The sequence below is a fragment of the Panthera leo genome, chromosome D3 (genome assembly GCF_018350215.1).
Source record: "Panthera leo isolate Ple1 chromosome D3, P.leo_Ple1_pat1.1, whole genome shotgun sequence".
Lineage (NCBI taxonomy): Eukaryota > Metazoa > Chordata > Mammalia > Carnivora > Felidae > Panthera > Panthera leo.
The window spans coordinates 92046845-92072091 of record NC_056690.1 but is presented as its reverse complement, the minus strand read 5'-3'; the positions used below and the strand labels follow the sequence as shown (position 1 = coordinate 92072091).

The following is a 25247-nucleotide window of genomic DNA, read 5'->3' as shown; positions in this document are numbered from 1 at the left end:
ATCTGTGAAGAAACCAAGTTGCAGAAGAGAATACATAATACGATGCCTTCGTTGTTTTGTTTTGTTTTTCTTAAGGAAGCAGCAGAAATTATTGTATCTTTCTGTATGAGTGGGAGGTGTCCAGAAGTGCCCAGAACGGCTGGGACGACACTCACAGGACAGTGAATCTGGCTACTTTCACCTTCCAGACTTTTCTCCACCAGGGTCGTGCTTCCTTCATGATACTTTAGTATTCAGATAGGCAATGGAAATCACTCCTTTTTTAAATCTTTTAAAATTTCATCTGATTTTCTATTGCCTTAATAATACCTATCTTCCAATTAATCGGAAAATAATTTAAAGGCAGATAATTCAATCTTTGGAAGGTAAGTCACACGTGAGGAGAGAAAGGCAGGCAGCAGCATTGTTCTTTGAAGACAGAACAATACAGAACAACCCTTCGTCCTTGACCTAAATTCTACTTGAGATTTTGGCAAGTTTTCTCAGAGCCCCCCCCCTTCTCCCCGCAGAAAAATGTACCAAGAACTTGAATAAAAACAAACACTGGAGAACAGGGAAAATGTCATCCAAGTACAGAAAAATACTTAGCCAGGGGATTAATGAGCTGGGTCGAACCAAACAGCCAGAAGCGGAGCAAAGTATAGTCCCTGAGGGAAAAAACAGACAAAGCCAATAAGCTATAAAATGCAGTGGAAAGAAGAGGCAACTTTGTAGATTCCTACACAGATAATACCCAGTTAGAGTTCAATTTGAAGTCAACATGAATTTCTTTAAAAAAACATAATTGAAGGACTTGGAAATTTACAATGAGTATAACGAATTTCTGGTGTCCAGCTCAACTAAATGGTTCAGATTGATCAAGCGTGACTTTTTGTCACCACTTGATGGCAACAAAGTTAATCCACAGGAGCAGTTATGGACCGGGCAGCACCGACCTCTCCATCGTCAACTCCGATCTGTAGCTGTTACAAGAGGGAGCGCCTTTACCGATCAGGACACAGGTCAGTGAAATTCACAAGAACAGGAAAGTCATTTCAGACCCTCCAAAATGATTGCCTGCATGGGCCTTTGCCTTCGAAAAGATCAAGCAATATTCTTTGGCAAGCTCAGGAAGGAAGGAAGAAAAGATTACTGCATTCAGAAAAAATTTTAATTTGCCTAGCTACAGTAATTGGATTTTTATTCACAAGCAGTATGTAGAGAATCACAATGGAATGCACTTAAACTAGGTTAAAATGATATCCTTGAAATGTCATTTGCAAAATTAGTTTGTAATACACAACATTCCCCTGGCCTAATGTTAAGCAGATTTTTATGATATGTTTCAAAGCAATTTTCCATTGGAAGTTTCTAACTTTCATCCCTTCGAGCCTGTATTTAGGCATGTTGTGCAGGACATTGATCTCTCCTCCATAGTTTTAATATGGAGTCTTCAACAAAGAACACAAAGGAACAGCTCTGGCAAAGCAAGTGGCGATCGCAGACATCAACCTGCAGACTGGATGGCCCACCTTTCATGAAGGATCCTTGACTCCAGGGGGAAATCTTTTTTTTTCCTTAAACCATTGTGTTAGGGTTCCCAGGGAAACAACCGAGAGAGGGGTGTGTGTGTGTGTGTGTGTGTGTGTGTGTGTGTGTTGATAGAGACATTTATTGTGAGGGATGGCCCATACTATCTATTCCCAAGGCTGAGATCGGCCATCAGCTGCCTGCAAGCTGGACGCCCAAGAAGGCCAGCCGTTGCTTGCGTCCTGAGAGTGGGAGACCGAGGGCAGGACACCCACAGCCCCTCTAGCTAGCTCCGCCTTCTCTGCCTTTCCGTCCTTTGGGGTTGGGTAGACTGGACGCCTCCCGCCCACACGGGGTGGGGGGAGGGCCGTCTGCTTCACCCCCTGAACTCTCTCACATGCCCATCCCTTCCAGAAACACCCCCACAGACGCACCCAGAAATCACGTTTAACCAGATGTCTGACCCCTGTGGCCCAGCCAGCCGAGTTGACGTGTAAACTTCCTCATCACGCCCCACAACCGTCTTCCACTCCTTAGATCGTGTGACAGAGTCAGGAAAGTGTACAGTGTTGTTCACGATAACCCACATGAGCCCCTGCGCGTGTTATTTGTGATGGACACCGATGCGGGTTGAAGTGCGAGGGGCAACGATGCCCCACGCGAAGTCCCACCGGCCACAGGCGGAGACTGGCGAGTGACCCAGCCACAGGCAAGGCTGGCGGGCAAGCTGAGGGCTGTTTGCACTGATGTCAGGAGTCATGCAGCCCGGACAGAGAGCACCTCGGGCCACGGCGTTACACAGGCGTGGGGTGGAGACGGGCTGCTGCCCAGTGAGGGGGTCCCCAGTGAGACAGAGAGCACACTGGCTTCCAGTTGGGTGGCGAAGGGAGGAGCGCTAAGCCCCCAGACCAGGCAGCGCGTCTCCCCCGCCATCTGGGAGGGAGACCCCACTGCTAGCCCACAGGTCACTCCCCAGGGACCCTCTGCCCCCCGGACCTTCAACGGGGCAGAGAAGGTGGTGGCAGGAGGGGCTGATGGGCGCCCTGCTTCCCCGTCCTCTGCTGCCAGCTGGCCCAGAGGGGACCCTTAATGCAACACCCGAAATTTCCAGGCCTCAGCCCAGAATCACTCGTCATATGAAGGCCAGGATTTTACTTTCGTGCAACTGTCGGAAGTATGTTTCCACAAGGCTGGCATGTTTCTACTCAGAGCCCAGGGCACCCGCCAGGAGTTCACGCTGACTCCGCTCTCGCAGGAGAGCCCTGGGTTGGGCCAAGGGAGCCGGGTGGGGACTCTGGTGGCTCCTGAGCGCCGCGTGCAGGTTGAACGGGAGCGCCTCCTGCTGGTAGCGCTGAATCCTCCCCCCACGCTGCTGGCTACCAGGAGCATGTAGGTCGCCAGCTGTTCCACCCGGAGCCCCCCACATGACCGGCTCATCGTGCCCTCCGGTTACAGGTAAGTCAGAGGTGACCACCTCCCAGATCTACTCCTTCACATCCGAGAAGCAAAGAAAACACCGGAGGACGTGGACGGTCACTGCAAGCCTCGTTTTTCCTGAAAGACACAATAAATTTGCAAAGACGAAAAAGGAGAAAGAGAGCATCATCACACAAGCAAAGGCCACCGTTCACTTTTTCTACCCGCATTTTCCGTTCTCAGCTTGCTCTTTCCTCAGAGAAGTGTTGATAGTATTTATTTAAGCTTAAGATGAACCCTCACTCAGAGAGAAACAAGACACAAGAGACCTTCTGTGCCTATCAGGAAGCTTGGAGGGGCCGCCGAACTGTCTCCGGTTCCTCACTGTTTATTTTTCTATCCAGCGCGCTCGGAAAATAGAGCCTATGGCAAATCGTTACTGAGATAGGCTTGCTGAATGCTCATGCGGTTCTTGGCAGGCACGTGACGTATTAGGATGAATTCCCTGTTTATGTTCGTGCTGGGTAACGTCCTAGCCCTGACCTTGCAGGAACATCGTCTCTTAGTTCATTCCTTCCCCTCATACTTGGTGAGCGCCGGCTCTGGGCAGGGCCAGCAGACCTGCCACCAAGGAGACCGTCAGAGAGTCCAGGCCACGGAGGCAGGACTTTCCGGCTCACCGGACGTTCGTCGGGTCCGGACCGCCGCCACCTGGCACGGCACCGTGTGATTCTGCCGGACCCAACACTGTGGCGATGGGCTGATGGGTGGTGGGCACCTGAAATGTGCCCAGGGCGACTGCGAACTGAGTCGTTCATTTCATTTTATTTTTGTTGGATTTAAAAAACCAGCTGTGGCCGGGGGCTTCCCTACCGGACAAGGTGGACGTGGCTGACCCACGGCGGAAGCTCCGTAGTCGTGGGGGGAACAGGAGGTGGTCCCTGGAACCACGCGCCCGTGGAACGCGGGGGGAGAGAGAGCGATTCCGTCAAATGATAATAGAATCAATCTGTAATTTCAAATTATGATCTGGCCTCTGAAAAGCACACGGTGATGTAAGGGAATGTGACCGAGGGCCTGGAGGCCCGGGGACACTATCTCTGAGGAGTGATGTTGGGTCTAATATCAGAGCGCAGGGGCCAAGCGGAGGCACGGAGAGAAGGGAGGGGGGCAGAGTGGTGGGAGGGGGAGGCAGGAAGGGGCGGCGCAGGGCAGGAGGGAGCGGGGCTGACAGAGCAGGGCTGTGGGAGGAGGGTGGCCAGGCCAGGCAGGCGTGGCGGGTGTTGTGGGGGTTGCTCTGCACCCCAGCACCGACGGGAACGAGCTGGAGGGCTCGGACGGCGGGGGGGCCGATGAGACGTGCGTCCTATAAAACTCATCTGTCTACGTTGTAGAACGTTAATTAGCAGGGGAAAAGCGCGGGTTCGAGGACACAGGTAGACACGGGCTCCCAGGACCCCCCGCCCCGGGCTGCAGATGACAGTGGCTCAAGGAAGGGTAACGCCGGACAGAGCGGTCCTGTGGAAAAAGAGCGGGCGGGGCCGGGCCAGCACTGGCCGAGAGGGGACGGAGCGCTGCGCCCCTCGGAGCCTCTGCGAAGCCCGGCGAGGGAGCACTGTGCTGGGACCGCCCTGGTCCGCCCAGGTATCCGCGGGAAGAGTCAGTGCCCGCGTCGCAGGTCGGCAGACGCGAGTTACGTCCCTTCTGTCACCCGTGCGACCGCTCCTGCCAGATGCCAGGCACGACCTCCCGCAGCAGAGACAGCCGTGAGCAGGCCAACACAGGGCTCCCCCCGGGCTGTGCGTGAGCACGCCTGAGTTCTTTGAGCCAGGAGAGACGGAAAATCATCGTGAAATCACCAGCTCTCATGCCGACAGCATCTTCCTATCAATCTACTTCTTGAGATCTTCAGGCGGGTCACAGGCGCTCTCCTGGCTTCCGCAGCGTAACCCCAGTCCCAGCGCACAAAGCACTTCTGTCGTTCTTAGACTGGAAGGGTCTGCCTGTTACCAAAGGCACTCGACACGGACCGCTTGTTTCCAGCAGGCGTGGTGGCGGGTCTCGGCGAGGACAGGCTCTCACACCGTGTCGGGGCCGGCCCTTCGGGCGTGAGGAACACCACCCAGCGTGGCACCACGGCCGTGAGCGGCCGGGGAGCTTGCCGCCGTCCCCAGCACGTGCGGCGGCGAGAGCTTACCCGTCTGTCTCCCCTTCCAAACGAGGCAGGTCGAGCATCAGTGGGAAAATCTGGTTAAAATTCACTCACAGTTAATGCAGCTGAGACGTCACCAATGTCAGGATGTGGCCTAATGCTTCCGTGTTCGAAGCTCCCTGTCACCCAGGCTGGCCGGCCCTCAGAGGGAGTGGGCGGGCGGGCCGGTCTGCAGCCCAGGTACGTTCCCAAAGCAGGTGCGTCCCCGGCTCCTAGACGGAAAGGCTCTGTGGCATGGTGTCCCCTCTGCCGAGAAGCCCCAGCTGGAACACGTCATTGGCGAGGAAGGTTCGCTCGCACCAGCTCTGCGGCCACACCTGCCTGAGGCCTCTCCCCACCTGGGACGCCCCCTCCCTCGCCCGTTTCTGGGGCGACGGTCAGTTAAGTGTGTCCAGACCCACTGGAGGCCCAGCAAGGCAGGACCCCGGTCTCAGACAACAGGCTGAGAAAATTCTGACTTTTACTCGGGATGGGGGACCCTGGAGCCCCCGACTTCTGCCCCGGCTTCATACCGAGAGCCGCTTAATGCCAGCCTTGCTCCCCACGTCTGCCTTTGCTCCGATGAAGAAGGACGTCACACTCTCCGAGGCAGGATGTTCACAAAGGCCGTCCCCCGATCAGGAGGGGACAAGAGGAACGGAGCAGTTCCAGGACCAGCTTTTAAGAAGCCGGAGAGCAGAGCCACGTACCTCCCGGCAAAGCTTTGAGCCGCGGCTTCCACCCACGCTGTGGTCCTCCCTCTGGTGCCGGGCGCACCGCCCCCACCGGGGCCTGGAGCCCATCAGCCCTGCAGGCGCACACAGAAAACACGTCGGCAACCCCTGAACCGCTCCTTCCAGACAGAAGAAACTCTGACTTTGTGATCCTGTGCCCAGAACAGATGCCATTCAGGACCGGTATTTACAGGTGTGGCTTTCAACAGATGATTTCCATTTGGGAAAGGCACCTTTTGAACAAGGAAGCAAAAATTAAGTTTCATGAGTTTAAAAACAGAGATTTCCATTTCGGCAGTAGAAGAAATTCCTTGGGAAGCGCCCACACGGGTGCCGAGCCGGCTGCCGGGCACCCTGGGCGGTGGTCTTGCCCCACGCGCTGCTGCCCCTGCCCCCACTCGCGCTCCTCGCTGATCCCATCAGGCCCCTCCAGGCTTCCTTTGGCAGAAATGTGCCCGATGTAATAAAAACAAGAAAATAAGGGCGCCTGGGTGGCTCAGTCGGTTGAGCATCTGACTTCTGCTCAGGTCATGATCTCACGGTCCATAAGTTCGAGCCCCGCGTCGGGCTCTGTGCTGTCGGTTCGGGGTCTGGAGCCTGCTTGGGATTCTGTCTCCCCCATTCTCTCTCTCTGCCCCTCCCCTGCTCATGCTCTGTCTCTCTCTCTATCAAAAAATGAATAAACGTTAAAAAAAAAAAAAGAGAGAGAGAGAGAGAGAAAATAAACCCAAACTGTACCTTTAACAAAACTGGAGATACCTGTTCCTGCAAATCACCCAACAGGAAGAAGACGGAAGGTGGGGGACAAACCAGAAGACACGGGCACAGCCAGACTGTCAGAGCGTCCGCAGGCAGCGAGAAAGGCCTGGTGTTTGCGGGGGGGATTGGTCCCCGGAGGGACGCTGGTCCCCCCAACTCCCAGGACACTCACTGGCCCTCCCCCCTCGCTTCCCAGAAGCTGGAAACAGATCCCAGGAGAGGCAAGCGGGGAAGAAACACAGTCTGCTGCCGAGTAACATACAGTAGGTGTGCATTACAGGCCTCTGTGCACCTTGTTTGGGGGCTTAGGAAACACCCAGTTGGGCAGAGATGATGACTATGTTTTTCTCTTCAGCCAGCCGGGAAGATCACTTAGACCGGTGGTTCTCCCCGGGGGTGGGTCTGTCCTCCCAGAGGACGGCTGTTGTCGGGCGGGGGTGGGGGTGGGGGGTAGGAGGGTAACCACCCTTCAGTGCACAGACAGCCCCCTGCCCAACAAGAATTCTCCAGCCCCAAACATCCAAAACAAAATGCCGTGGTTGAGACGCTCTGCTTTTCGCCCATAAACTTTCTAGCCGATTCCTGGCGACACGGGCTACAAAGCAAGAAATAGAAAAGGGGCAAAAGGGAGAAAGAAGCAGGCTACCCTGTTCCCATGGACACTGCGTATTTTTGTCTGCTTCTGAGTCATAGTAAAGGCAAAGGCTAAAACGGCATGACTAATTCACCGTGAACTCCTGGCTTTTACGCATGAGTAATATCCAAACCCTAAACAGCATAATAAGCTGAGCACATGGCTTTCTGCGCCAGCACAGACTTAGAGCTTAAAAATATCCAATCTGGTAGAACATGCAGAGAGAGAGAGAGAGAGAGAGAGAGGGTGGCGAAGCTGTGCTATCGAAATGTGCGCGTAACCGCGGCCGCCTCAGCCGCCCCATCACCAGTCCCACCCACCGCGGGTCACACCAGCCCTGCACCTCGTCCGTGGGCAGCAGGAGGCGCTCTCGAGTCCCGGGCTCCCAGAACCACCAGCGGTCAGATGACAAAACCAGGAGGCAGCCAAAAAGACACCGAGGAACCTTCAGCACATGTGACTGAGTGAAAGAGGCCAGTCTCAAAAGGCTGTGCGCCGTGGGTTCCGGCTACATGACATCTGGGGAGAGGCGGAACCGTGGCGACAATGGAAAGATCGGTGGGTGTCAGGGGGTGGGTTAGGGGGAGGGGTAACTAGGCAGAGCACAGAGGAATTCAGGGCGATTGTCACGATGCCGTGACAGTGGGTGCACCTCGTTAGACATTCGTCCAAACCCACAGAACGCAGGTCGCCCAGAGCGGCCCTCGTGTAAGCTATGGACACGGGGTGATGGTGATAGAGCAAGGGGGGTTCGGGGGCCCCCGGGGGTGCTGATTACGGGGGAGGCCGTGCATGTTGAGGGGGCAGAGGGTAAATGGAAAACCTCTGCACCTTCCCTCAATTGTGTTGTAAACATAAAACTGCTCTAAAAAGTTGTTTTAATTTAAAAAAAAAAGTTTGTTAAAATAGACTCAGAGCATCCTCCTGACAAAGGTGCATTTTCCGGGCAGAGAGTCCTTACCAGAGCCTCCTGCCTCCGGGGGAAGGACACCCCAGCCCCTCCTAAAGGGGAGGGGGGCACCGAGCGCCACTGATGACGGTCACAGCCCAGGACACAGGCCCCATACACACCACAGAACACCCCCGCCCTCCCCACCTCCACAGCAGCAACGCCCCAACACGGGACCAGCGCGTTCTGGCTGCAGGGCCACCTGGAGGGCTCCCTGCATGAGGAGGGCTTGGGGAGGCCGAGAGTCAGAGAGCAGAGGAAACCAGGGCCCGACGCGGCTGATGGCTCTGCACTGACGGCCACAGCAAACGTGAGAGCGGAGGAGCCGAAGACCTCGCCCCATAAGCCTATTTACCTCCATCCCCACGGCCAGTCCATCACGTCCAGCTCTCGACAAAAAACTACAAGGCACTAAAAGGAAGGAGCATAATCTGAAGAGATGATCCTCAGGGCCAGACTCAAATCCAGCAGAGACATGGGGATTTTCAGACGGGAACTGTAAAACATCTACAATTAATATGTTGGGTTTTTTTTTTTAATTCTTTATAATGTGTGTGTATGTTTTAGAGAGAGAGAGTGCGACCGGGGGAGGGACAGAGAGAGAGGGAGACACAGAATCCAAAGCAGGCTCCAGGCTCCGAGCTGTCAGCCCAGGGCCCGACACGGGGCTCGAACTCAGAGACCGCAAGATCATGACCTGAGCCGAAGTCGGACGCTTAACTGACTCAGCCACCCAGGTGCCCCACTATGATTGCTATGTTAAGGGCTCTAAAGGAGAAAGTAGGCAACAAACGAGAACATGTGGGTTATGTAAACAGAGAAATCGAAATTCTACGAAAGAATCAAGACGGTGCAATGGACATCACAAACGTCTTCCACAGGTTCACCCGTAGGCCAGACACAGCTAAGAAAAAACGCAGTGAGCTTCAGAATTGGTCGATAGAAACTTCCCAAACTGAAAGGCAAAGAGGAAAAAGGAGTAAAAACGAACTTTTTCTTTAACACAGCATAACAGCCAAGCACTGGTGGATGATTTTAAAAGGTGTAGCGTGCATGTAATTAGAAACCAGAAAGGAAGATAAGAAAGGACCGTGCAGAAGAAATATTTGAAGTTTCCTAAGATAGACTTGCCTCAGTAGGGACGTTGTGAGTGTGATGAAGGGCGTATTTTAAGCTCTGTTAATATTAATTTCTAGAAAGGGTCCGGGGGTGCTGCGGCTGGCTTGTACAGCCCACGAGCTGCAGTTGTCCCAACTGTTTACCGACTCCCATGTTCACAGGCTTTCCAAAGTCAATGACAGACACCAAACTGCAGATCCAGAAGCACAGAGATACCCCGGAAGACAAACGCCAAAACAGAAAAATAAAACCCCGACACTTGGGCATACCACATTCAAATGAGAAAACCTTGAAAAATGCCAGAGGGAAAAAATGCTGTGCCTGTAGACGGACAGGGACGATCTCAGCAGATTCCTGCCAGAAACCATGCGGGCGGAGGAGAGCGGAGCGAAATACCGAGAGTGTTGGAAGGAAACACCTACTAACCTGGAATTCTCCATCCAGAAAAGTTACCTTTCAACGATGAAGGAGAAATAAAGGCTTTCTCAGACACATAGGAACCGAGGGAATTCATTTCCAGCAGAACTTCTTTGCACGGAGGGAAAATGACAGAGGTTAGAAAATATGTTTAAAAAAGCGGAGCATCAGAGAAAACATAGGTAAAGATAAAATTGCATATTTTTCTTATTCTTAGTTTAATTTAGAAGAAAAAAAATGATACAAGACAGGCCAAATTAGCCCAAATATTCAGCAGAAAGTGATTATTTCCAGAGGTGTTTTTTTTCCCCTCAAACTTAATTGCGGACCAACCGCCGATCATTATGAGGACTTTCGAGTGATGTCAGTGAAAGACACTGACAGCTGCAAATTCACGTCCCCTAAGCAGTAAATTTACAAGAATTTGTAACATTAAGAGGCAAACACTGAGAAATCCTCCCTTCCGGACTTAGTTGAGATGAAGCGCTAGCCGTGTAAGCTTCCCCTGAGGAGGGTGAGGCGTTCTGGATGCGGGTGTCAGGGGCCGCTGCACAGGACGGACCACGGAACGTGGTAGAATCACAGTGTTAGATCCGCGGGGCGTCTAACTGAGCACCCGGATGGACGTCCTCCTCTCTCAGATGACGAAACTGAGTCCCGGAGAAGCCGTCTCATTTGCCCACGATCAGGAAAATTCTGCCGGGTGCTGAAGCGTAAAGAAAAGAGGTCACTACCTGCAAACAGCCTGTTGATACACTTGTTACAGCAAATGCTCACTGAACATGATTATCTTGCGAAAGTCTATGCATTTAGAAAAGGGTTTAATGCCATAGATTACCGTAAGAAATATCTTTAACGGGAGTCGTCATAGGCATAGTATAACGTATGCCCATACAAACGTATGCATATAATACATACGTGTGGTTGTATACACGCCTGTGTATACACACACACACATATACACATACATATATATGTATATGTATGTATTTATCGGGGCTCCCCTTCAAAGGATTTATACGTGAGTCAAAAGTCAAATAATATATAGCAACTTTGAAGATACGTATGGGAGCACCTGCAGAAACTCAAAAACAACGGGAAGGAGGTGAACACTAAGCCATCTCCCCCACCCTCCACCTTACACGACAGCCAGCCTCCTCTGTGCCCTCTCGGGGCTGACTATGCCCTCCACTGTGCTGCGATAAGGACACCAGGTGACCCCGCTGCAGCCGATGCCTGGGCCAGAACACAACGATGACCAGGAACGATGATGCAGGAACGATGACCGTTCCGCATCACACGAACGGTCGAGGGATCCAGGAAAGGTGGCCTGACCCCAGAAGAAAGCTGCTGAGGGTATGGGGGTTCTTGGCAAACGTGCATGTTTGCGATGGAAATGACCCAAGACAAGATGGAGAAAGGGGAAGGAACGTCTGAAATTCATTTCAGTTGACCTCATAAATTTTCACGTGGTCTTGATTGAGACAATGGAACATTTTCTGATCAAAAGGCCCAGAGCGCTGGATTTTCATATTGAGCGTGAAAGGACACAATGAGAGATGAGAAACTTATTAGAGGCTTTTTTAGAATAACAATAATTATCACTGCTACTTCATTATACATAGCGTTGTTATTTTATTTCCATCATTATTATTTTCCGGAACTTTCTGTTTCGGGTTACCCTGATGGTCTTCAAGTTCTCATTTAGCTGGATGATTATTTTGTGATTAATGAGGCTTGATCATGGCTGCCTAATGGTTTTCTTATAGATTCCTCAAATTCACCTGAGAATAACTCAGCCCCATGTGAGACACCACAGTGTATTAGGATGTATAGATTTATGTGTTACAGGTACCTGAAAAAAAACCTGCAATGGCCAATTTGGGATGGAATGAGGTGAAATAAGAACGAGCTTGGTGTATACTCTATTCTCCAGGAGTCTGAAGTCCCTCCCCATGAGAAGAAGGCCATGGTGGATGATGCCAAGCAGCTTGGCATGTAAGACATTTTTGTAGTCTTTTTAACAGTGCGGTGGGTTCCGTACTGCTAGAGATTATCAGGGACTAGTCCATGCCTTCGAGGTAACGATTCCCAGATGAGCCCTCTGCACCTGCACAGGATAAATGATGGACTTTTTTTTTAATGTTTATTTATTTTTGAATGACAGAGAGAGACAGAGCATGAGTAGGGGAGGGGCAGAGAGAGAGGGAGACACAGAATCCGAAGCAGGCTCCAGGCTCTGAGCTGTCAGCACAGAGCCCCACGCGGGGCTCGAACTCACGAGCTGTGAGATCATGACCTGAGCCGAAGTCGGACGCTTAACCGACTGAGAGCCACCCAGGTGCCCCTAAATGATGGACTTTTTTATGCATGCACATGGTTATTGTTCACTGGTTACAAGTGTAATTTTGGATGGCTAACTCATATGAAGACTTGAATTCCTCTCCCATTTGTCTACTGGCTGCCTTTAGCCACGCTAATTATGATAGGTCAACTAGAAGCCTGTATAGTTCATGGGACAAGTCAAGAGATCACAACATTCTGCCGCGGCACTCCATCATAATTTGGTATCTGTAGCGAGAGACATTTCAGAGCATTAGGACTCTCGTTTTCATGCTGGTGGACAAACAGACATGAACAATGTCCTAGAGATTCTAACTGTACTCACAACAGCACCGCTAAGTATAGTGGATTTTTGACAGGAAAACATTCCCCAAAAAACATTAACAGGAGTCTACGTGTCGTCGAGTTACGACCATGGGAGTAGCCGAAGAATATCTAGATTCCTGGGAACTGGGAAGAGATTGCTGTTTGTACACATCTTGTTTTGTAGATGACACTGTCCCTATAATTGACGCCCGAGTGTCATCTGGCATTTTATGATGTGCAGACCTAGTTTGGTATCTGTCCCATCCTAGTATCTCTAAACAGAGCTAAAAGTCAGGAGTTTCTCAACATTGGCATCTGCGAAGCATCTCCCACTTAGTACATTTAGCTCCAAATAGACAATGAAGTACCTTGACAACTGTTGCCTTTTGTGCAAGTAATTAACAATGGGCAATCACCAGACTCATAACTAGACCCTTTTAAGTGTTTTGTTTGGACTTCCAGTCTCATTATCTTACGCTGGGATGATTTGAATATCTCTAGGACCCTCGTGAGCCGGATTTCACCGTGGCCAAGCCACCAACATCCCTGGTCTCGTTTAGTGTAATAACGTTCTAGCTGGTCCACCGGCTTCCACCCTTAGCTCCCTGCAGACGACTCAGGAGTGTTTTATAAATTCTGAGTTTCGTTTATCGGAGCCCTCCTCTGCGGTGTCTAGCCAATCTGGGAACTGAGAGCAGACACTGGTAATGACCACGGCTGAGGTCTGCTAGTGAAGGAGAAGCTGAGAGCCTGGTCAGAGGCTTAAAGCTTGTTTCTTTCAAGTGCCCTCGCTTTCAAGCTGAAACAAAGATTTTTTTTTTTAACTGCACGCGAAGAACACTGTCATTAAAATAAAGAGACTAATGCATGATAGGCTGCATACGTTTACTATAATGAATTCCCCTTGCCGATCCCTACTAGAAATGCAACCAGCAGAGACGTTAAGTGGACTAAAGTATGTTAGCAATCGGGAGCATGATCCCTTAGCTGTGGAACTGGTGCGAAGTGCCCACGGCCTAAGCAGGTGTTAGGGCTTCAGAGAAATCAGCCATCACAAGAAGAGATGATTAAGAGAAGCCCACATGGCCGCCCGGAGACAATGGTCTATTGAAAGGCAGCTTAAATGGAAGATAATCAGATGATTACATCTGAAATCCTCACAAGGGCGTCTTCAAAGGGGGCTTGAGGCTGGCATCCTCACACTTCGTAGCTGGAGCGCTGCCCCGAGAGCCCGCATCCCCGGATTCCGATTATGAAGACATATGAACCAGGAAGAGAATCAGAAGTGTGCTATTTCAATTAGACGACAAACACGTCCAGAAATACATGCGATATCTCTTTCCCTCACCCCTGCGTCCGTCAGCAAGTCCCGTGGGTTCCCCAACACATCAAGCATCGCTGCAGAGCCCAGCATGTGAGTAAGTGGCCTTAAAGGCCGGGGGAAGATATAACCAGGGGAAGGTAGAACCAGGGGAAGATACAAAAGTTCGAAGGCGAGGAGGAAGGCCTGGTAGCGAGGACTGTGGGTGTTCACGCCCGGCCGATGGTGTGGCGTGCCCGGTCCCGCCTCCAAACACCAGCCGCAGATGCCAGGCCAGCTGGACAAGAGCCGTGGCAGCGGGTCAGGGCGCTGACCGCTGACCGAAGACCCAGGCCCCGTCCCCGGGGGCTCCTGCTCCGCAGGTCTGGAGGTGGCCACCGTCTAGATTTGTTTTGTGCTTATTCCTTTGTGACTGAGCGATGCCTCAGAAGGAGCCTTGGGCCTGGAATCGGGGGACGTGGGTTCGGGTGCAGACGGCGACCACTCAGGTAAACTTGAGCAAAATATTTCACTCTTTGAGCCTCAGTTTCTCCATTTAGATAAACACACTTTACGTACCTGTCTAATTTACAGGGGACGCCCTTACTGTTATCAGCGACCACATAGTATTAATCACTACTTACTTCCATTATTGGTATTAGCTTTATTTAACAGGTGATATTTACTGAGAACTTGCCACGTGCATTAGCTCATTAAGTTCCCCCCGGAACGCTATGAACCAAATATGAGCATGTCCAACTTATAGGTCAAAAGAGAGTAAGTGACCCAGTTTTGAGACAATTACGATGAAATCCCACTACCTGCATGTGTTGACTCTAACGGTAAAGGCGGGCCTGACTCGGTAAGATCTTCCCTTCCAGCTCTCTGCCTGCCTTGTGCTGGTTGAACGTTCGACACACGACCCTCTCCTCTAATTAGAACCAGTCTCCCTCCAGCAACACCTAGTCCTGGTGTGAAGATGCTGGTGCCTCAGGAGCGATGGTTCTCCTTTTCCGTCCCAAGGGCCCCTGAGCCGAATTGCCATGGCAGCCACACCTCGCCCTGCCTGGGGGATCCCGACGCGAGACATCCGATCTTAATTCCACAGACGGCAGCTTCAACCCCGCGGCTTCCGAGCTTGGCACTTGGCGAAGCAACAAATCGGTTTTATTTATAGACCAGCCACCAGTCACTCACCAGGACGAGGTCACCTCGTTGTCAGTCTAGAAAACCCTTTTTGCAGAGCCACCAGACCGAGAGCAGGGCTCCGGGGGCAGCTTCGCCACCAAGGGACATTGCGCGACGGCTGGAGACGTTTGTGGTTGTCCCCACTGTGCGTGTGTTCTGACATCTCGTGGGTGGAGGCCAGGGGCACTGCTACACATCCTGCGATCTCCAGGACGCCCTGCAACAGAGAATAATGGGCCCCGAATGTGACGACAGCCCAGGGTGAGATGCCCTGTGTCAGGACTGCCCTGCACGCGCCCACCCTGCAGCCGTCCCCCGGCAATGGGACAGACGCCACAAGTGTCCATTCACCGGGCTCCAGCGGGTGTCTCTGGGGCATGCATTTTGCCTTTCTGGAACCCTACATAGTTGCTAACTCACAACTACGCAGCATATGGTCCATCGCCCCGTCCAGAATAGGCGCTGATAAACATGAGGTGTTTGAATAAATACTGTTACGTTACGTGACCTCTAATGCCATTGATGTTATGAAGACATTGGTCCCGTGACAAGCTAACATGTCTGCTGCAGGGCTAAATCAGAAGTAGGACGAGAGGAAAAATGTCAGTATTCCCATTCCAAAGACAGGAGTTCAAACCTCTATGTAAGGCATCTTTTTTTGTTGTTATTTATTTACTTGGAGAGAAAATGAGGATAAGTAGGGGAAGAGCAGAGAAGAGAGAGAGAATCCCGAACAGGCTCCGTGCTGTCTGCACAGAGCCCAATGTGGGGCTCGAACTCATGAACCGTGAGATCATGACCTGAGCCGAGATCAAGAGTCAGATGCTTAAGTGACCGAGCCCCCCAGGAGCTCCATGGCATCTTTTTTTTTTAATATGAAAATCACCTAAACGATTACCATTAAATTGACAAAAATGAATCTTAGGAAAGGGAAACAGTTAACTTTGCCGAGAATTTCACCAGCCAAGTGCAAGGAGACCCTCAGCATTGCTTCTGTGGAGAGTGAGGACGCTGGCCTTCCCTCCCGCCTCCCCGTGTCCTGCGGGGCTGCGGTGGCTGTCCTGCTGTGGCTCCATGTGGTACCCACACCGAGGGTCTGCACACTTCAGAGGACAGGAAGATGACACGATACCCGAGTCAAGGGGTGAGTGCGCGGTGAGGCAGGTGAGGGCTGCAGAGGCACAGAGAAGCGGGAGGTGTCCCTTGACAGAGGGGGACCCCTCCCCGCGAGACCCTGACTCCTTGCAGTGTGAGGTCAATGCCCAGAACAATGACTGTCAGCTCAGGCCTCCCCGGGGATGGCCAGCGCCCCCCTCCTGCCTCCTGACTTCCCACCGCTCACCTTCCCAAGGATGGGAAGCCAACATGACCGTCACCAGCCTCTGCTGTGGCCGGCACACCTGCCACCTGCTCTGGGGCGGGATAACAATGCAGCCCCGGGGCCCCGGTCACTTGCCGTGGGAACGTGGGCCAGAGGCTGAACCTCTGGAGCCTCAGTTTCCCCTCCTGCAAGGTGGGGATCAGATGCCCCGCAGGACATTCCCACAATACGCGACACGGCAAGTGTGAGATGTGCGGTGAGCACTCAAAAACGGTGGCCATTTCTCCTCTCCGCGGCTGTCCCCATGACAAGAAAACTAGAGTTTCAGCAGGAGCAGGCCCAGAGCTCGGCCACCTACTGGCCACGTAACCTCGGGCCCCAAGCCCCGGGCGTCCTGTCCGTCCCCAGACGCAAACCATCCTGCCTTCCCATCAGCAGAATGATGTGAGGCATGTGCACAGCGCCTGGTGCGTAATAAAGGACTCGAGGACGAGGGTTACTAGTGTCTTACGGACAGGACGGGTCTACTGACGTTGTCCAAATGCACGCATCCAATCAGCGCTCACTCGTCATCTCGAGGCAGTGAGAACACCGTGGAGAGACAGAGTACGTGAAAGGAGCAGGCTCAACCCTTAAGGGGACACGTCGACGGGCATTTAAAACCTAGAACGCGGATATCAGATTCTGGAACCACTGCTGACTGGGACTGCGGCCCTGGCAAAGTCCCTGACCTCGTTTTTCTCATCTGGAAAGCCCCCTCTTGAAAATGAAATGGAACCACACTTGTAAATCACCAGGCACATTGCCCGGTACCCCGTGAGCGTCCTATAAATAGCCGCCACGGCATTCCCACGGGTATTCCTATCACTACAATGATTGTTATCATTGAGGAAGCAAGTTGCTGCACTCGCTCGGACCCTTGCAGACGTAAACCAGGAAGATGGATTTCGTAGTGGATTCAGCCGCAGAGGAAAGTTCTGGCTTCACGCGACCCGCAAGCCTGCGGCAGGGTGGACTCAGCACAGCTGAACCCTGGCAATAAAACGATCTCCCGGGATCTCACCCTCGTTCTATTTATTGCCTGTGTCTCTTAGTCTCTGCTTGAAACAATTCTCTTATGGGAAGATATCCTTCATGTTAAAAGGAAACTAGCATCTAGGAAACTCAGAATTTTATCATCCAAGTTACCATGACATACACGCACACGCACAGACACACACGCACACACACACACACACTCTAGGAAGGCCTCTCCTTCTCCCACATGGAAAGGCCACTGCCAGGCCTGGGCTGGGCGATCCCTGGGGTCCGGGAAAGCATAATCCAATCGGGCAGGTCTGTGTCACTGGCCCCAGGGCCTCCCGGGGACAGAAGACCACCATTGGCATCACCTTGAGAGTCACTGGGCTAAGGGGGACAATGGCTCCCCAGAGGCAAGGGATTGGAACAGTTGGAAAAGGAGCCCATGTTAGCGAAGGACACAAATAAACATAGAAAAGGGACATTATGTGGGGAGGTAACAAGGGCCCAAAGCAGCGAGTAGCAGAGACCCTGAGAGCCTCCTGGGAGACACGATGAAAAGCCACCCACTTACCCCTCTCCAGGGCGAGTGCCCACAACATTCAGCTCAGCGTGAGTGTGACCAGAGTTCTGGTCGCTGCCAATCTTATCCCCAAGGATTTTACAAAGCTCTAAAATCGAACACTGGACAGCCATCCTCCACAGACACTTTATAAATAAAGTCCATCAAACTCTTACTATTCGAGTTAAAGTAGTTTTCTATCTCTTCATTTGAAAGTATTGTAGTAAATACTAAGCGCGTCTGTGAATTGGCTGTACTCCCACTTGGGTAAGTTGATCTGATTCTGCAATTAAAATACACGTCCCACACTTTAACTTTTTTATCACCCCCGGACCGGGGAGACAGGCAGGAAATAGACAGTCCCTGTCTCCCAACCCCTTTTCCCAGCACGGATGATAAGGCTTTGCGGATAAATATGCAACATATCACGCCAACTCTCCGCAAAAGCACAGAAGTCCCCAAAGGCTTACTGACCGCAATAAAATGTCGCATCCTACTTAGCACGTGGTGCTAGCGGTTGAGAATTTTACACTTTGGGGTGGAAGAGGGTCTTACTTTAAGAATAATTCCACTTAAACAGGATCCTGAACGGGGAGGCTCATTCTGATGACAAAGGTCTTGCCACAAAGGTCCAAGTCCCCTCCGTTTCCGGCTGCCAGGACCCGTCAGTGCTGGGCTGTCTCCATCCCTGGATCCGGGGGGGCCTCGAACTCAGCGCGTCTGAACACCCATCAGCTCAAGGTCACAGGGGAGGGGCTGCCTTTCTTCCTCGTCCCCGGGGGAGCGGTAGACCCCCACCACCCTGCCTCCCCAGGCGGAGCTCTGGCAGGCCCGAGCTGCCGAAGGACGCCCAGCACCCACTCCGGCTGCACGTGGTAAACTCCACCCCCCAACCCCGCCACCCTTTTAGCTGGAAACCTCACGCTTTCCACCTGGATGGCAGCATTTAATGTCTACTCTCGGGTCTGGTCTCCCGGGTCTCAATCCTGTGAGCAAGAGGGCCTTAGCATTCCCCTCCCATTGACGTAACCTCAGACAGGCCTCTTCCTGAGGCTGGGCCCCGACCCTTTGCTTAGAGCATTGACTTCAGAAAATGTGTCATTGCACATTCTTTCTCTACCCTTTTGAGGTGTAAATCTTTGTAAAAGCCTCTGCCAGTTGTACCAGCCAGGAAATGTCTTTCTCGAGGACTCGGGGCCAGCCCTTTGGAACATCACCCTGGGGGCACCTGGGTGGCTCGGTCAGTTAAGTGTCCGACTTGGTCTCGTCTCATGTCATGATCTCACGGTTTGCGAGTTCGAGCTCCACGTTGGGGTCTGTGCTAACGGCGTGGAGCCTGCTTGAGGTTCTCTCTCTTTCTCTCTCTCTCTGCCCCTCCCCAGCTCCTGCTGTGTCCTCTGTCTCTCTCAATAAATAAACTTAAAAAAACAGAAATGTTACCCTCAAGGAATGTAGCCCCCCACCCCCCCACCTCTGCAGAGCCCCTAAATTCCGTGGGCGCCTTGCTTCAAGTTGCAAAAACTGCGTCCTCTAACAAAGAAACAAGGAGGTTTACAAGGTGAGGCCAGCTGGTGAATGCAGGTGGCTTATGTGGCATCCGTGTCCCTCCCACCCGTGGTCTCGTGGCACGGAGCTCAGTCTGCCTCCCTCCTCTGTAGCAATGGCTTGGAATAAAATCTCCCTTGCCCGCTCCACCCTGTCCAGTACAATTGCCGCTTTGACACCTGGGGACCTTCAGACACGGAGGCGCCCGGCACACCTTGGAACCGTCCGGTGGGCCTGCCCGAGCTTGGGGCTCCCCATTATCGCAACGGACCAGGGCGGTCGAGAAGCACGCCCTCATCTCGGTGCCCCCCACGGCATCCTCGCTGGCCTGTCCGTGCACAGCCACGTAAGCAAGGTGGGCTGTGGGTGAGGGGCCCGCCCAAGATGTTTCTCAGGGGAGGAGGGCTGGGCATTTTCTCGGGAACCGTGACATGTGCCTTCTGGTGGCCGGGTCCGTCCGTCCTGCTTAGGTTCTGGATACAAGCTAGGCTTGCAGTCCTCTAACATACTGTTGAAACAGTACTAACAAGTCAGGCAGTGCCGAGAGCCTGCCCTCTGGGGGCCTTGAACCTCTCCCACTGCTCCGCTTCCCTTGCCTCTCTCTGGTCTTCTCGGGTGCCCTTCATGAGCGCCTTGGGACCGAGACTCCATGGGCCCCTGACAGACCGACTGCTGGACGGACGTGCTCCGTGAGCCACGGGCCACACAAGCCTTCCTCCAAAACAGGGCATTGGATCCCCACGTAGATTGTCGCTGTCAGCCAGGACACGGGAACTGCCCCGTTGCACGTGTGGTGGCGTTTGAGCGAAGGCTGTCTGTGAGGCCCGTGCACCCCACCGGTCAGCTGGGCCTCTGGAGCGTGCGTCATCTGATGGGCTGCGTGAGGGCCCTCGGTGTCCCTCCCCCAGAGAACGTTTGTTTGCATAAAAGCCAACTCCGTGCGCGTGTTTGACCAGAGACGCCAGGCTCTCCGGGCACAAGTGGCCCGTGGGGCACAGACAGAACAAAGAGGCGTTTCCGCAAGGGGTCATGAGCCCATCCGGTGACAGGGCTGGGGTCCCTCCCTGAGCAGGAAAGTCCCTCTGTAGGGACTTTCATATTTGGGGATTCTTGGCGTTCATGTTCTGTCACTGGCTTAAAAATCTTCAGGGGCACATTACCGAGTTTCTTTGTGCCTTGACTGCCCCACATGCCGGAGCTTTGGTCCCCAATTGGCCGGGAGTCACCCTAAATAGGACTCACCCCAACGCTCACCCCTGTCTCCACAGTCACTCACCCACTGACCTTCATTTTCTGTCCAGGATTCGGTAATCGTTCCCCGATTCGCTTTTGTACCACATCCCCCTGCAATCCACACTTAACCATATTCCCTTTTCTTAAACCCAGATCCACTTGTGTCGCTTCCCTGGTTCTGTCACCACCCAAGGCTTCGCCGGGCAGAGAATGACCGCGGCCTGGCCCGGCCAGCCTCCACATCGGCCCCTGTTCCCGGAGCCTTCCGCCAAGCTCCCGCCACCAGCAGATAGCTCAAACACACCTGAATAGCTCACGCCGGACCCCCAATTTGAATGTTCAAGATGCATTTGAGTTTTCAAAGCCCTGCTTGGTCTCTGGCCCATCTTACGATCCCTTCCTGCTTTTACCGCCCTCAAAAAGTTGCAGAGCAGCTTTGACCAGAAGAGGAAACTGCAGAGTTTAAGGTCTTGGACATGGGTTCTGTTCTCACTCTTTCCTGCGCGAAGAACACTTACCATGAGATCTACCCTTATAACAAATTTTAGGAGCCCCTCCCACGGTTGGACCACGGATGTCTGACCCACTCATCTTATTTAAGACTTTATGCATTTGACTATCATCTCCCCCTTTCCCTCACCAGCCGCCGGCCGCCCCCCTTCCCCTCTTTGATTCTAGGAATGTGACCACTTCCGATCAGCCCTCTAAGCGGAATCAAGCAGCGTTGGTCTTTCTGTCACTGGCTCATTTCACTTAGCATCCTGTCCCCAAGGTTCGTTCCTGTTCTTGAATATTGCAGAGTCTCCTTCTTTTTCAAACACTTATTGTATTTTATTTTTATTTTAGAGAGAGAGAGCATGCACGAGTGGGGGAGAGGGGAAGAGAGAGAGGGCGAAAGAATCCCAAAAAGGCTCCACATTCGGCGCAGAGCTGACTCGAGACTCAAACTCACGAGCTGTCAGATCATGACCTGGGCCAAAGGCAAGAGTTGGACGCTCAGCCAGCTGAATCGCCCAGGTGCCCTGAATTTACGTCTTTTTTAAAGCTACATAGTATTCCACTGTTTGGATATGCCGTGCCTTATTTCCTCGTTCATCTGTAGGTGAACGGTTAGGTTGTTCCCATATCTTAGCTGTGGGGAACGTTGCTGCAGCAAACACCAGAATGCTGATATCTCTTTGAGATCCTGTTTTCAGTCCTTCCGGATAAATACCCTGAACCATATGGTAGTTCTGTGTTTAATGCGTGGGGGACCCTCCGCACCGTTCTCCAGAGAGGCCGCAACGTCGACGTTCACGTCGTCAGTGCACAAAGGGTTGTGGTGTCCCCACATCCTCCACCTGCCCTAAGGTCCAGCCCACGGGGAAGGCGAGACGTTAGGGTTCACTGAATGCAGAAGAGGGGTCACGAGACCCGAGTCTGACCGCGCACGGGCCTGAAGCAGCCAGAGCCCCTACACCGCCTCGTTTATAGAATGCTCCTGACGATATCCTGCTTGTAAAGAGGTCCTCAGGGACCAAGTGACCCGATGTGCCCAGGGACCCAGGACAGATGTCACAGGCACAGAGTTAGCTCTGCAAAAATGACATTTTTTTCTCTGAAATTGAAGGTAGGCCTCAAAGCTCACCGTGCGCGTTAAAGGGGTGTTGTTCCTGGGAACAATTTTTGGGGACTTGGTCAAGTCAAGAATGTTTCCCATTGTCTCCCCTTCCGTCTGGGGGAGGCGAGGCCCCCAGGGGAGAGCTGTGTCTAGTCTGTGGCCACCGGCATCTGGGCCGTCGTCCTCACTAACTCGAGCTCACAGGGCTGAGGGAAGGGGCGCTGGCCTCCACCCCCAAGCTGCCCGAGCCCACGCTAGTGTAGACCCGGTGTGCCCTGGAAGTAGACACACCTGCTGGGGCCTGAAGCTACAACAGTGGGGCGTCTCTGAGAAAGAGTCATCACTGCGAATAGCAACTCAGGTACAGGGCCCAGAAAGGTGTTCGTAGATGGAGGGGCCCTAATGCTCAAGCTTTGAGGGTTTTTGGGAAACGCACGTCTGCGTAAGAGTTGGGCGCAAAGTCACATGACCCTCCGTGTTTCCTCTACAAAGCGGGGATGATGACATCTTCTTCACAGGGCGCTTTAAGTATTAAATGTGGTATTCCCCAGTGCCAACCCACAGGAAGTACCCAAAAGGTGAAAAGTGCCATCACAAATGCCGAGGACACGGACGGCCGGTTACCCCAGCTCGTCACGGGCTCCATGGAGAAGGAAGATGTGAGACGGCTTCGGGCAGATTCCGGGGGAGACAGAACAGACATCTCAGCACAGAAGACGGGACCCAGGGAGGAGCAGACCGCCGACAAGTCTCTGCAGATTCAGAGATAAGGTGATCACAGCGTGATTGCTGAGACGGTCGAGAAACTGGGCAGGCACCTCATTCCATCACCCGTGACCCCGGTTTCCAGGAGCGCGCCAGCCGTGGGCCGTGGCCTGAACGGTCTCACCCGGTGGGAACCAGCCTGGGGGAAGGACGTTTCCAACCACCTGGGGATTTAGAACCAGTTAGGGATTTACAACAAGCCAGGGATAAGGAAGGTGGATGTAGAAGAGCAGTAGACGAGGTTGCACACTGGTTGCGAAAGTCGAATCGAGGACACACGCTTGTTGCCAGCGGGCAGCGCCATGACTCTTCCTGAACAGATGCTTGGTGACCACCGTGGTGATGGCTGGGGTGACAACACAGCTCCAGGGACCCACTCCCCAAGGGCCCAGGCTCCAGAAACTCAGGAACAGAGTCGCCTGTGTTCCTCTAATAACATCTTGTAATCTACCAGAAGGCAACCCCCTTTCAGAGATAAGACACTCAGGTGGGGAGTAGGGTCCGAATCGAGCCTAGGCATCGCTAACATGCATCTATAAGTGGGTAGAATTGGGAAAGACAAGTCTGGATCTTCAAAGCAGGGTCGTGGACGTTGTGACAGCTTAGGATACACACGGCGAGGTGGTAAATGCATGAAGAATTACAATGTCCCATGGAGATGAAAATTTGAACTATGAAATCACGATCAATAAAATGATAACTTCCTATTATCCTTCCCTTAGCCATATGAAAAGTTGACACTTTTAGTATGTTTTCTCCAAATTACTCTTGCATTTAAAACTTGTGTTCACGCTCACAGTCCTATAAAAGCTGACTTCACCATTTGGAAGGAGGGAGCTAAATTTTAAATATCACAGTTACTATCAGTTCCAATCACAGCATCGTGCACACAACAAGAAACACCTTGAGCTTCTTGTATAAGCAAAAATATTGAACGTAGCTACATATCTTTGAGAGAAGTCTTTTATCTAAAGATGTTGCTTGTGAAGGTCCTTGAACGGCCCAAGAAAACACATCACAGCCTGTGTTGCTACACACAGATGAGAGACTGGAGGAGTGCTCATGCATAAATGCCCTTTTGCGTCTACCTCCGTGTGAAATTCTGTGGGAACAAGTAAGTCAAGCATATTTTTTTAAAAATATTTCTTCTTGACGTTTACAGGGAGAATCTACGTTCTGAGAAAAATCATCGCACAACTCAAGCAATTAGCTCACAGAAAAATGGCATTCTTAGAAAAGTACACAGACTGTGTTAGTTTGCTTTAGAAACGCCAACGTTTTTTTACAAATAACGAAGCATCATACATTGGCACAAACGACCTTGTTCTATACGACTCAGCATATGGGGGCTCAACAAGCATTTGCTCAAACCCTGGGATGGAAATCCTATCTGGGTTTGCAGATACCCCGGTCACCTACCTTTATAGCTTATAACTATATTAAAAAAAATTTTTTTAATCAACTCATATTCTCTAAACCAGGGCAAAGCACAGAAGAGGGGACTCCTCATTTTTTAAAATGCTTTATCTTTACTTACTTACATATCTCCTCTTTCAAGAAAAGGACTTTGAGATGAATCACCACAAAACAAGTATATAATAAAGTAGCAAAACAAGACTTAAAAACGGGAACAGTGATCAAATAAAACTATCAGGTGTTCCCTCTACCCTCTGCATTCATTGTTAGCACTCAGAGGCGAGAACTATTAAAGAAAAAAAACACTTAAAATAATTATTTTTAAGGTAAATCTAAAGTAGGTCAAACGTCTCTCCACTGAGAAGGCGGTGACTTTATTTGAGGTAGGTGCCATCTTATGGAAAAATAAAATTAAGTAGCTAACTCAAATCTACACCTAAGTTAAATACCCCAGAGGCTATTAATGGATGTAAACGAAGGTGGTCTGTCCATAAACCAGAGTCCATGTGGCCAATGCACAGGGATGAACTCCCTATTCGTGCCACAGCATGAATGAACATCAGAAGCACTGGGCTGCAGGAAAGAAAGCAGCCACAGAACATCACGGATGATATGCTTCCACTTATAGGAGATGGCCACAACAGGCAGGTCCACAAAGATAGAAAGTGGACCCATGGCTGCCCAGGGCAGGGTGCGGGGAGGGCACATAGGGAGTGTCTGCTCGTGGGCAGGCTTTTATTTCCTGGTGTGATGAAAATGTTCTAAAATTAGATCACAGTGATGGTAAATATACTAAAAATCATTGACCCGAACACTTCAAAGCAAGATTTGACTGCAAGTAAATCCTATGTCTGCAAAGCTTTTTTTTTTTTTTTTTTTTTTACTATAGTTATAAGCTCTAAAGGTAGGTCACCGGGGTA

The 25247-nt window shown here is 51.9% G+C and overlaps 1 long non-coding RNA gene across 1 annotated transcript in view; it reads right to left on the bottom strand.

Moving 5' to 3' along the window:
• Positions 1-10008: 10008 nt before the first annotated feature.
• Positions 10009-25247, bottom strand: part of LOC122203531 — a 38720-nt gene continuing 23481 nt past the window's right edge. Inside the window, exons 2-3 of the long non-coding RNA XR_006195226.1 lie at positions 14875-15082; positions 10009-10434 (exon numbers count right to left, since the gene is read on the bottom strand). This is a non-coding gene — a long non-coding RNA (uncharacterized LOC122203531). The remainder of the gene's footprint in view (positions 10435-14874; positions 15083-25247) is intronic.